Genomic DNA, 6,121 nt, shown 5'->3' on the forward strand with positions numbered 1-6,121 from the left:
CCTTTAATGCCTATTCTCCATGATCTGTAAATATTCTTGTATGTAATTTAAGTCAAAAGGTTCAGGTCCAGTAGGTGGCATGGCGGTTAAGGATCCTGATCCTATGTGGCTGACTCCGCAGTTTAAGTCTTGGACCTGGAGATTGAAAAGCATGCTGGGTGCATGTGCATGTGTACCAAAATCTCAAAAGGAGAATGGAGGAGAAGGGATTGTGGCATGGCCATCTTCCTGGGGTTGATTTCTCACTTTCTTTCTCTCTTGCTCTCTCTTTGGCAAATGTCCTTAAGACTAGGTGATCTATAATGTTTCCAACATGTCTTCAACTGCCTTAAGAGGATATGTGGTGGGACCAGCAGTGAGCGTAATGGCTATGTCGCTGGGCTCCCATGTGTTTGACCGCGGTTCGAGTCCCGGACCCGGTGGCTTAAACTTATGCCTGGCGCGTGTGCGTGTGTGCCCAAGATCCCAAGAGGAGAATGGAGGAGAAGGGATTGCGGTGTGGCCATCTCCCCTGGGGGGGGGGTGATTTCTCACTTTCTCTCTGTCTGTCTCTGTCTGTCTGGTGAGCGCATGCGCCCTATAGCAAAAACCTCTCAAAAAAAAAAAAAAGAAAATATGTGGTTTCCTTCTTACTTCGACCTACAAACTAATAAGCTCTGTTTATTTGACTTGCTGCCCAACTAGCATATGTTATCCTTTTTCATTTTTGCACTTGCTTTCAGATCAGAAGCAATATGACTTGCTGAAATGTAAAGGCCAAACAAAGCTCTCATATTTCTGTTATTTAGTTATAATGCCTGTGCAAAATATTTTCTTGAAAGTTCAAGGTTTTCAAGTCCACCTTGAGTATATTTAACATCAGCCTATTGCAGACTGTATAAATGGTTGTGTGGATTAGTCATCATCAGCTCCTCTAGACAAAAGGCAGCATTTGCATAGTCATGTTCATTGATATAAAGTTCTGCAAGTTCATGCCAGGCTTCCTGGTCTCCAACAGATTGTTCTTGATACTCATTCATTTCCCAAATGGCCTCCACATTTTTCCCCTAGGCTTTTCGAATGGCAACCTTACACTTTCTTGCAGCAGTGTTAAGTTGGATCTTCTTGTAAAATTCGATCATATAACTGTATAGCATCATCCTACCTTCCCATGGCTTTAAATCTCATGCCTGTTAATCGCTTGGACTCTGTGACCGCCAGGAAACTGTCTTCTTAACTCCTGAAGACAAAACAATGCCAAATCATCCCGACCATAGTCTAAGGCTGCAGTTATCACCTGTTCATATATGATCCAAATATCATCTCCAAGTTTAGATGCATATTCATTCATTAATTCTCCCCCCACTTCTACAACTTGCTCACTATTGCATGAGTATTCTTCTCTCCATTTTCTCATTTTATCTCGCATTTCTTCCTAAGTGACATCGTAAAACTCTGAGACCTTTGCCATCTTCCTAGAACCCAGAGGCAGTGGGATGAGAGCGAATCTTTGTTATTTATTTTCTCCTGGCATTTTTTTAAAAAAATCTTTTTGGTTTGCTTGTTTTTAATTAATTGATCTACATTCATTCACTGAGCATTGTCACAGCATACAAAATGTGATTTCCCATCCAGAATATGCTGTATAGTGGCTTAATCATACATGATATCATCAATAATTTTCCATTTCTAGTTTTTTAATATATATATGGACATATATATATTTCCCCCCTGTTTCTCACCCTCTGCCATTGCCCACCCTTCTTCCATACTATCTCAGGTGTCCACAGCTATTTTCCATTCCTTTTTCCCCCCACATTTTATTGGTTCACAAAATTTCTTAAATAATCTAACTACTTTCAATAGCAAGCTCTGCTGATATATACATTATCTATGAATACATGTCTGACTAGGCAAACTCTGAGGAGAATGAATATACTATAAGGTAGCACCCAGCTGGTGCTATATATCTTACTACGGTCATTAATTATGTATATTTTTACTATTTTTTTTAATTTTAGGAAAAACAGATTTAGGTTTACTATATCAAAGAAATGCTAAGTAAATATGCTTAAAACTTAAAACCAGGAAATAAGTTGGAATTCTTTTCAAACAGTAGGTACATAAACCTATCGACAACTCAAGACAAGACAAAAATCCTTAAAGGCAAAAAATAAAACCTAGAAAAAAATCAGCAATGTTTTAGTCAAAAGTCATAAAATTCTATTTCACCAGTTCAGTCTCATGTACTTAATCTACCTTCTGTTGTGGTTCGATTTTCCCAGTTAAATTCTGGGATATAATATTCAACTCCAGACTTGTCCCCATGATTAAGTTGGCATTTTCTTAGTTTTTGAACTCTTATTTCTGTGTGACTGTATTTAATTTTCTTGGTATAGCACTCCCTGCAGAACTTGGAGATCTGGGTCTGCTGTTGGTAAATTCCTTCAGGTTTTGTTTATCTGAGAATATTCTTGTTTTTTCTTCCCATATGAAGGATAATCTTGCCAGTTATAGTATCCTTGGTTGCAATTGCTTTTTCCTTAACACTTTGAATATATTTTCCCATTCTTTCCTCACTCACATTGTTTCCGATGAGAGGTCTGCTGTTAGCCTGATGGGATATCTTTTTAGGTAACTTGACATTTCTCTCTTGCCAATCTCAGTACCTTATCATTGTCTGTGGTTTTGGTCAATCTGGCTATAATGCATCTTGGAGAAGATCCTCTTGGGTTGATTCTATTGGGGGTCTTTTGTATTTCTTAGGACTGTATCTTTCAATGCTTCTCTAGGTTTGGAAAGTTTTCTTGCAGAATTTCGTCGAACAGATTGTCAATGCCCTTATGAGTCTCTTCCCCTTGTGGGGTACCAATTATTCAGATTTTTGGGCATTTGATAGTATCTGGCATTTTTCATATATTATTCCCATTTTGGGGGGGCAATTTTCTGTCTTCATGGTGGATTTTTCTAGGCCAGAGAAAAATTTTCGATTTTCGGTATGATCTAGTCTGCTTTTAATACTTTCAAGGGAGGTTTTGACTTCCTGTATTATAGTCTTCATCTCCAACAGATCTATTTGATTCTTTTTTATAGTGTGAATTTCCTCTTTTAGATCTTGCAAGAATTTCTTCACCTCCTGAAGCTCATCAGCTCCTTTCCCCTGCCTCTTCAGCAGTTCATTGTCTCTCTTCGGTCTCTGTGAGCTTTGCCACCATGAAAATTCTAAATTCTTTATTAGATATTTCCATGAATTTCATCATACTGTCTGAGGATGAAGAGGCATTATTAGTTTTCCTTGGAGGAGAAGTATTTTCTTGTTTTTCTGTATTTCTTGTGACCCTGCCATGATTTCTAGTCATCTGATGGATGGTGTGTTTCTTCTAATTCTTGAAGTTCAATCTGAGTGTTCAGAGGCATGCAGGAGGAGGTGATATGCAATCTCTCTTCTGTTCCATTCTCACTCTTTGTGAGTCAGAATCAGTGAAAATAGAGGAATATTCTGACCCTAATTGTATTCAGATGTTTAGATCCTGTTCACTTGGGCCTGCCTAGACATTTACTATGTAGGAACTGAGAAGCCAATGAGTAAAAGATAATGAAAAAGAAAAGAATTAGAGAAAAGGAAAGAAAAAAATATAAAAGAAAAAAGGATAATAAAGAACTATGGATTTTAATTTTAAAAAGCAAAATAGAAAACCGTGTGGCGTGAAAGCAATATTTCACAGCTGAAGTTCAGGATCCATGAGGAGATGGGCCTGGGTTTGTGCTTTTCTTAAACAGAATGAGTGAGGCACCTATTAACACAATGAAGGGGCTTGAGAGTCCAGAGAATACTTTATCTTTAAAAAATTTAAAAATTAAAAGCCTTAAAGACAAGAGAGACAGAGAGAAATGGAGAGAAAGAGACAGGTAACACTACCCACTGGAAATAAGTGAGGAAGAAGTCTCAGCAGCAAATCTTCATTTTAAGTCTCTGGAAGTGTTTCACAACTGAAGTTCAGGGTCCATGTTGTTCTTGTTTTCCTAATTCCCTGAGGCACATTGTTAGGTTGTCCTTTTGTACCTTTTCATCTTTTTCTTTCATTTTAAACAAAATTATTTATTTGTATTTATTTATTTATTATTTACCAGAGAGAGACAGAGAGAGAAGGAAAGTGAGAAAGCAAGCCGCCAGGTCTAGGACTTGAACAATAGACAATCATGTGGGAATCCAGTGCCTTAAGCACCGTACCACCTGCTGGCACCCCATCTTTTTCTTATCTGCACAGATTGCATGAATTTCCCTCTTCTGATTGTTATTTCTGTGTTCCATAGGTTATAGAAACTTGTGTATTCATTATCATTGGTTTCAATAAATCTTTTTATTTCAGTCTTAATCTCTTCAAAGGTTGCGAAGTCATTCAGGAATAGGTTGTTTAGTTTCCATATGTTTGTGTATTTTCAAGGATTGTTTCTCAACTTAATTTCAAGTTTAATTCGATCATGGTCAGAGAAGATGCTTGATATAGTTTCTATGCCTTTGAATTTATAAAGGCCTATCATGTGGTTGATCTTTGAAAATGTTTCATGAGAAGATGAGAAAAGTGTATGTATCATGGTTTTTGGGGTGGAAGATTCTATAGATATCTGTCGATTCCATTTGATTTATGGTATCATTTAGATCCTGTATCTCTTCGCTTATTTTTTTGTCTAAATGATCTGTCCAGAGGAGGTAGTGGGGTGTGGAAATCCCCAACAATCAGTGCACTGCAGTCTATTTCTCTTGTGGCTCTAGAAGTCTTTCCTTCATGTATTTGGGTGCTCCTGAGTTGGGTGCATAGGTATCTGTGACTGCTACTCTTTCTTGATGGATTAGCCCTTTTAGTACTATATAATGTCCTTATTTGTCCCTTGTACAGCTTTTGTCTTAAAGCCTATCTTGTCTGAAATCAGCATCACAACTCCAGCCTTTTCTTTGGTTTCCATTTACATGGAATTCTTTTTTCCTGCCTTTCACTTTTAGTCTACATACGTCTGTATCCAGTGGGTGCATTTCTTGTAGGCAGTAGATAGAGGGTTTTTTTTGTTTATTTGTTTGTTTGCTTTTTATCCATTGGGCCAGTCTGTGTCTCTTGACTAGAGAATTTAATGTTAACATTCAACATTATTATAGTTGCAGACTTGTCTCTTATTTCTGTTTGTCTCTCTTTAAATTTTCTGGTATAGGACTCCTTTTGGAATTTCTAGTGTTGGTAAATTCTTTCAGTTTTTGTTTATCTGAGAATATTTTTATCCTTTCTTACCATTTGTATTTGTAGGATAGTCTTGTCAGATATGGTATTATTGGGAAATAAATATTTTTTTTAAAAAAAGAACCCATTATGTTCCAGGCACTATGTTAGTTGCCAAGGGCACAAAATCAACTGTCCTTGAGGAATCTTTATGGAACTTACCAGGTCAGAGCACAAGGTTTTTGGACAGATAGAACTGAGTGAGCTCTGTTATTTGGAAAAATATCAAATTTTTTCTTAAAGATGAAGTCCTCTCTTATAGAATGGGTTTAAAAATGTATGTGGACATCACTGAATTCTTTAGAGGTTTGATTTGAATCAAAAAGGCATATAGGAAATTCAGCTGAGTGGCCACTAGCAAATATTACAATGGTTGTGTGGCAGACAAGAGAGATGGCAGTGAAGCACAGTGACTTTTAGGAAGGCTTTGATAACAAAGTGATACTACATTGGATGGATATTCAAGGGCAAGTAAGGTTTACAAATAGTGGAAGAAGGAATTTTACATAAAAATAGGGAGAACAGCAGGGCAGACTTGGGATTTCCAGGAGACCAGAGGAGTGACTGTCTCCAAGCCACACAGCTAATTAGTGGAAATACTGGAAACCCTAAAATGAGGGTTTCAAGATCTCCTTCTTTGGTCAACTTCAATAGTCATTTTTAAATCATTCAAATAATACAACCACTTCTTAAAAATTAGGAAAAAAAGAAAGGAATAATGTCCTTATCTTCTAAAACCCTAATCCAATCATTAACATTATGGCATCTTTTGTTCCAGGCTTTTTCCTGATCTTTGATAGCTTTAAAATGGTTTTGAGATTTAAATATATGTATACATTTCTTTTAAATCTGATCTCTCACTTCACTGTGTA

The 6,121-nt window shown here is 37.0% G+C and overlaps 1 pseudogene; it reads right to left on the reverse strand.

Annotated features, from left to right (window-relative positions):
* Window positions 1-288: 288 nt before the first annotated feature.
* LOC102502760 (ER membrane protein complex subunit 2-like) lies at window positions 289-1,450 on the reverse strand (annotated as a pseudogene).
* Between the last annotated feature and the right edge of the window lie 4,671 nt (window positions 1,451-6,121).

The sequence above is a fragment of the Tupaia chinensis genome, unplaced genomic scaffold, assembly GCF_000334495.1.
Source record: "Tupaia chinensis unplaced genomic scaffold, TupChi_1.0 Scaffold000138_1, whole genome shotgun sequence".
Taxonomy (NCBI): domain Eukaryota; kingdom Metazoa; phylum Chordata; class Mammalia; order Scandentia; family Tupaiidae; genus Tupaia; species Tupaia belangeri.